The following is a 7,629-nucleotide window of genomic DNA, read 5'->3' on the forward strand; positions in this document are numbered from 1 at the left end:
AGGAACCGTTCGAACCGTACGAACCGTAGGAACCGTTCGAACCGTAGGAACCGTTCGAACCGTAGGAACCGTTCGAACCGTAGGAACCGTTCGAACCGTAGGAACCGTTCGAACCGTTCGAACCGTTCGAACCGTAGGAATCGTTCGAACCGTAGGAATTGTTGGAACCGTTCGAACCGTAGGAACCGTTCGAACCGTTCGAACCGTAAGAACCGTACGAACCGTAGGAACCGTAGGAACCATAGGAACCGTTCGAACCGTAGGAACCGTTCGAACCATAAGAACCGTACAAACCGTATGAACCGTTCGAACCGTAGGAATCGTTCGAACCGTAGGAATTGTTGGAACCGTTCGAACCGTAGGAACCGTTCGAACCGTTCGAACCGTAAGAACCGTACGAACCGTAGGAACCGTAGGAACCATAGGAACCGTTCGAACCGTAGGAACCGTTCGAACCATAAGAACCGTATAAACCGTAGGATTCGTTCGAACCGTAGGAACCGTTCGAACCGTAGGAACCGTTCGAACCATAAGAACCGTACAAACCGTATGAACCGTTCGAACCGTAGGAACCGTTCGAACCGTAGGAACCGTAGGAACCGTTCGAACCATAGGAACCGTTCGAACCGTAGGAACCGTTCGAACCGTACGAACCGTAGGAACCGTTCGAACCGTACGAACCGTCCGAACCGTTCGAACCGTAGGAACCGTTCGAACCGTAGGAACCGTTCGAACCGTAGGAACCGTTCGAACCGTTCGAACCGTTCGAACCGTAGGAACCGTTCGAACCGTAGGAACCGTTCGAACCGTAGAAACCGTAGGAACCGTAGGAACCGTTCGAACCGTACGTACTGTAGGAACCGTTCGAACCGTAGGAACCGCACGAACCGTAGGAACCGTTCGAACCGTAGGAACCGTAGAAACCGTTTGAACTGTAGGAACCGTCTGAACCGTAGGAACCGTTCGAAACGTAGGAACCGTACAAACCGTAGGAACCGTTCGAACCGTAGGAACCGTTCGAACCGTAGGAACCGTTCGAACCGTAGGAACCGTAGGAACCGTTTGAACCGTAGGAACCGTCCGAACCGTTCGAACCGTAGGAACCGTTCGAACCGTAGGAATCGTAGGAACCGTTCGAACCGTAGGAACCGTAGGAATCGAAAGGAACCGTTTGAACCGTAGGAACCGTTTGAACCGTAGGAACCGTTCGAACCGTACGAACCGTAGGAACCGTTCGAACCGTAGGAACCGTTCGAACCGTAGGAACCGTTCGAACCGTAGGAACCGTTCGAACCGTAGGAACCGTAGGAACTGTAGGAACCGTAGGAACCGTAGAAACCGTAGGAACCGTAGGAACCGTTCGAACCGTACGAACCGTAGGAACCGTTCGAACCGTACGAACCGTAGGAACCGTTCGAACCGTAGGAACCGTTCGAACCGTAGGAACCGTTCGAACCGTAGGAACCGTAGGAACCGTAGGAACCGTTCGAACCGTACGTACTGTAGGAACCGTTCGAACCGTAGGAACCGCACGAACCGTAGGAACCGTTCGAACCGTAGGAACCGTAGAAACCGTTTGAACTGTAGGAACCGTCTGAACCGTAGGAACCGTTCGAAACGTAGGAACCGTACACACCGTAGGAACCGTTCGAACCGTAGGAACCGTTTGAACCGTAGGAACCGTTCGAACCGTAGGAACCGTAGGAACCGTTTGAACCGTACGAACCGTCCGAACCGTTCGAACCGTAGGAACCGTTCGAACCGTAGGAATCGTAGGAACCGTTCGAACCGTAGGAACCGTTCGTACCGTAGGAACCGTTCGAACCGTAGGAACCGTTCGAACCGAAGGAATCGTAGGAACCGTTCGAACCGTTCGAACCGTAGGAACCGTACAAAACGTATGAACCGTTCGAACCGTTGGAACCGTTCGAACCGTAGGAACCGTAGGAACCGTTCGAACCGTAGGAACCGTTCGAACCGTAGGAACCGTTCGAACCGTAGGAACCGTTCGAACCGTAGGAACCGTAGGAATCGTTCGAACCGTACGTACCGTAGGAACCGTTCGAACCGTAGGAACCGCACGAACCGTAGGAACCGTTCGAACCGTAGGAACCGTAGAAACCGTTCGAACTGTAGGAACCGTCTGAACCGTAGGAACCGTTCGAAACGTAGGAACCGTACAAACCGTAGGAACCGTTCGAACCGTAAGAAACGTACGAACCGTACGAACCGTAGGAACCGTTCGAACCGTAGGAACCGTTCGAACCGTACGAATCGTAGGAACCGTTCGAACCGTTCGAACCGTAGGAACGGTTCGAACCGTAGGAACCGTACGAACCGTAGGAACCGTTCGAACCGTAGGAACCGTTCGAACCGTAGGAACCGTAAGAACCGTAGGAACCGTACGTACCGTAGGAACCGTTCGAACCGTAGGAACGGTTCGAACCGTAGGAACCGTACGAACCGTAGGAACCGTTCGAACCGTAGGAACCGTTCGAACCGTAGGAACCGTCCGAACCGTAGGAACCGTTCGAACGGTTCGAACCGTACGAACCGTAGGAACCGTTCGAACCATAAGAACCGTATAAACCGTAGGATTCGTTCGAACCGTAGGAACCGTTCGAAACGTAGGAACCGTACGAACCGTAGGAACCGTTCGAACCATAAGAACCGTATAAACCGTAGGAACCGTTCGAACCATAAGAACCGTATAAACCGTAGGAATCGTTCGAACCGTAGGAACCGTTCGAACCGTAGGAACCGTTCGAACCGTAGGAACCGTAAGAACCGTAGGAACCGTACGTACCGTAGGAATCGTTCGAACCGTAGGAACCGTTCGAACCGTAGGAACCGTAAGAACCGTAGGAACCGTACGTACCGTAGGAACCGTTCGAACCGTAGGAACGGTTCGAACCGTAGGAACCGTACGAACCGTAGGAACCGTTCGAACCGTAGGAACCGTTCGAACCGTAGGAACCGTTCGAACCGTAGGAACGGTTCGAACCGTAGGAACCGTACGAACCGTAGGAACCGTTCGAACCGTAGGAACCGTTCGAACCGTAGGAACCGTCCGAACCGTAGGAACCGTTCGAACGGTTCGAACCGTACGAACCGTAGGAACCGTTCGAACCATAAGAACCGTATAAACCGTAGGAACCGTTCGAACCGTAGGAACGGTTCGAACCGTAGGAACCGTACGAACCGTAGGAACCGTTCGAACCGTAGGAACCGTTCGAACCGTAGGAACCGTAAGAACCGTAGGAACCGTACGTACCGTAGGAATCGTTCGAACCGTAGGAACCGTTCGAACCGTAGGAACCGTTCGAACCGTACGAGCCGTAGGAACCGTTCGAACCGTAGGAACCGTTCGAACCGTACGAACCGTAGGAACCGTTCGAACCGTAGGAACCGTTCGAACCGTAGGAACGGTTCGAACCGTAGGAACCGTACGAACCGTAGGAACCGTTCGAACCGTAGGAACCGTTCGAACCGTAGGAACCGTAAGAACCGTAGGAACCGTACGTACCGTAGTAACCGTTCGAACCGTAGGAACAGTTCGAACCGTAGGAACCGTTCGAACCGTAGGAACCGTCCGAACCGTAGGAACCGTTCGAACGGTTCGAACCGTACGAACCGTAGGAACCGTTCGAACCATAAGAACCGAATAAACCGTAGGTTTCGTTCGAACCGTAGGAACCGTTCGAACCGTAGGAACCGTTCGAACCGTAGAAACCGTAGGAACCGTAGGAACCGTTCGAACCGTAGGAACCGTTCAAACCGTAGGAACCGTTCGAACCGTAGGAACCGTTCGAACCGTAGGAACCGTAGGAACCGTTCGAACGGTTCGAACCGTACGAACCGTTCGAACCATAAGAACCGTATAAACCGTAGGATTCGTTCGAACCGTAGGAACCGTTCGAACCGTAGGAACCGTTCGAACCATAAAAACCGTACAAACCGTAGGAACCGTTCGAACCGTAGGAACCGTTCAAACCGTAGGAACCGTAGGAACCGTTCGAACCGTAGGAACCGTTCGAACCGCAGGAACCGTTCGAACCGTACCAACCGTAGGACCCGTAGGAAACCGTAGGAACCGTTCGAACCGTTCGAACCGTAGGAATCGTAGGAACCGTTCGAACCGTAGGACCCGTAGGAAACCGTAGGAACCGTTCGAACCGTTCGAACCGTAGGAACCGTTCGAACCGTAGGAACCGTTCGAACCATTCGAACCGTAGGAACCGTAGGAACCGTTCGAACCGTAGGAACCGTAGGAACCGTTCGAACCGTAGGAACCGTTCGAACCGTAGGGACCGTAGGTACCGTAGGAATCGTTCGAACCGTAGGAACCGTTCAAACCATAGGAACCGTTCGAACCGTAGGAACCGTAGGAACCGTTCGAACCGTAGGAACCGTTCAAACCCTAGGAACCGTTCGAACCGTAGGAACCGTAGGAACCGTTCGAACCGTAGGAACCGTTCGAACCGTAGGAACCGTAGGAACCGTTCGAACCGTAGGAACCGTACGAATCGTAGGAACCGTTTGAACCGTAGGAACCGTTCAAACCGTAGGAACCGTTTGAACCGTAGGATTCGTAGGAACCGTTCAAACCGTAGGAACCGTTCGAACCGTAGGAACTGTACAAACCATAGGATTCGTTCGCACCGTAGGAATTGTTCAAACCGTAGGAACCGTTCGAACCGTAGGAACCGTAGGAACCGTTCGAACCGTAGGAACCGTTCGAACCGTACGTACCGTAGGAACCGTTCGAACCGTAGGAACCGTTCGAACCGTAGGAACCGTAGGAACCGTTCGAACCGTAGGAATCGTAGGAACCTTTCGAACCGTAGGAACCGTTCGAACCGTCCGAACCGTAAGAACCGTTCGAACCGTAGGAACCGTTCGAACCGTAGGAACCGTTCGAACCGTACGAACCGTAGGAACCGTTCGAACCGTAGGAACCGTTCGAACCGTACGAACCGTAGGAACCGTTCGAACCGTAGGAACCGTAGGAACCGTTCGAACCGTAGGAACCGTTCGAACCGTAGGAACCGTTCGAACCGTACGAACCGTAGGAACCGTTCGAACCGTAGGAACCGTAGGAACCGTTCGAACCGTAGGAACCGTTCGAACCGTACGAACCGTAGGAACCGTTCAAACCGTAGGAATCGTAGGAACCGTTCGAACCGTAGGAACCGTACGTACCGTAGGAACCGTTCGAACCGTAGGAACCGTTCGAACCGTACGAACCGTAAGAACCGTTCGAACCGTAGGAACTGTTCGAACCGTACGAACCGTAGGAACCGTTTGAACCATAGGAATCGTAGAAACCGTTCGTACCGAAGGAACCGTAGGAACCGTTCGAACCGTAGGAACCGTAGGAACCGTTCGAACCGTTCGAACCGTGGGAACCGTTCGAACCGTAGGAACCGTTCGAACCGCAGGAACCGTTCAAACCGTAGGAACCGTAGGAACCGTTCGAACCGTAGGAACCGTAGGAACCGTTCAAACCGTAGGAACCGTTCGAACCGTAGGAACCGTAAGAACCGTTCGAACCGTGAGAACCGTTCGAACCATTCGAACCGTAGGAACCGTAGGAACAGTTCGAACCGTAGGAACCGTAGGAACCGTAGGAACCGTTCGAACCGTAGGAACCGTTCGAACCGTAGGAACCGTAGGTACCGTAGGAATCGTTCGAACCGTAGGAACCGTTCAAACCATAGGAACCGTTCGAACCGTAGCAACCGTAGGAACCGTTCGAACCGTACGAACCGCAGGAACCGTTCGAACCGTACCAACCGTAGGAACCGTTCGAACCGTAGGAACCGTTCAAACCGTAGGAACCGTTCGAACCGTTCGAACCGTACGAACCGTAGGAACCGTTCGAACCGTACGAACCGTACGAACCGTAGGAACTGTAGGAACCGTAGGAACCGTTCGAACCGTTGGGACCGAAGGAACCGTTCGAACCGTAGGAACCGTAGGAACCGTTCGAACCGTAGGAACCGTTCGAACCGTTCGAACCGTAGGAACCGTTCGAACCGTTCGAACCGTGGGAACCGTTCGAAACATTGGAACCGTTCGAATCGTAGCAACCGTACGAACCGTAAGAACCGTTCGAACCGTAGGAACCGTTCGAACCGTAGGAACCGTTCGAACCGTAGGAACCGTTCGAACCGTAGGAACCGTTCAAACCGTTGGAACCGTTCGAACCGTAGGAACCGTTCGAATCGTAGGAACCGTTGGAACCGTACGAACCGTAGGAACCGTTCGAACCGTAGGAACCGTTGGACCCGTACGAACCGTACGAACCGTTCGAACCGTAGGATCCGTTCGAACCGTAGGAACCGTAGGAGTCGTACGAACCGTGAGAACCGTTCGAACCGTAGGAACCGTTCGAATCGTAGGAACCGTTGGAACCGTACCAACCGTAGGAACCGTTCGAACCGTACGAACCGTAAGAAACGTTTGAACCGTAGGAACCGTACGAACCGTTCGAACCGTAGAATCCGTTCGAACCGTAGGAACCGTAGGAGTCGTGCGAACCGTAGGAACCGTTCGAACCGTAGGAACCGTTCGAATCGTAGGAACCGTTGGAACCGTACGAACCGTAGGAACCGTTCGAACCGTAGGAACCGTTCGAACCGTCCGAACCGTAGGAACCGTCCGAACCGTAGGGACCGTAGGGAACGTTCGATCCGTAGGAACCGTCCGAACAGTAGGAACCGTTCGAACCGTAGGAACCGTTCGAACCGTAGGAACCGTTCGAACCGTAGGATCCGTAGGAACCGTAGAAACCGTTCGAACCGTAGGAACCGTCCGAACCGTAGGAACCGTTCGAACCGTAAGAACCGTTTGAACCGTAGGAACCGTTCGAACCGTAGGAACCGTCCGAACCGTAGGAACCGTTCGAACCGTAGGAACCGTTCGAACCGTAGGAACCGTTCGAACCGTAGGAACCATTCGAACCGTAGGAACCGTAGGAACCGTTCGAACCGTAGGAACCGTTCGAACCGTAGGAACCGTTCGAACCGTAGGAACCGTAGGAATGGTTCGAACCGTAGGAACCGTACGAACCGTACGAACCGTTCGAACCGTAGGAACCGTTCGAACCGTTCGAACCGTAGGAACCGTTCGAACCGTAGCAACCGTAGGAACCGTTCGAAACGTAGGAAGCGTTCGAACCGTAGGAACCGTAAGAACCGTGAGAACCGTTCGAACCGTACGAACCGTACGAACCGTAGGAACCGTTCGAACCGTAGGAACCGTAGGAACCGTACGAATCGTAGGAACCGTTCAAACCGTAGGAACCGTAGGAACCGTTCGAACCGTACGAACCGTAGGAACCGTTCGAACCGTACGAACCGTTCGAACCGTAGGATCCGTGCGAACCGTAGAAACCGTAGGAACCGTTCGAACCGTAGGAACCGTTCGAACCGTACGAACCGTTCGAACCGTAGGATCCGTTCGAACCGTAGGAACCGTAGGAACCGTTCGAACCGTAGGAACTGTACAAACCATAGGATTCGTTCGAACCGTAAGAACCGTTCAAACCGTAGGAACCGTTCGAACCGTAGGAACCGTTCAAACCGTAGGAACCGTACAAACCGTAGGAACCGTTCGAACCGAAGG

This window comes from Uranotaenia lowii, chromosome 3 (assembly GCF_029784155.1).
Source record: "Uranotaenia lowii strain MFRU-FL chromosome 3, ASM2978415v1, whole genome shotgun sequence".
NCBI lineage: Eukaryota > Metazoa > Arthropoda > Insecta > Diptera > Culicidae > Uranotaenia > Uranotaenia lowii.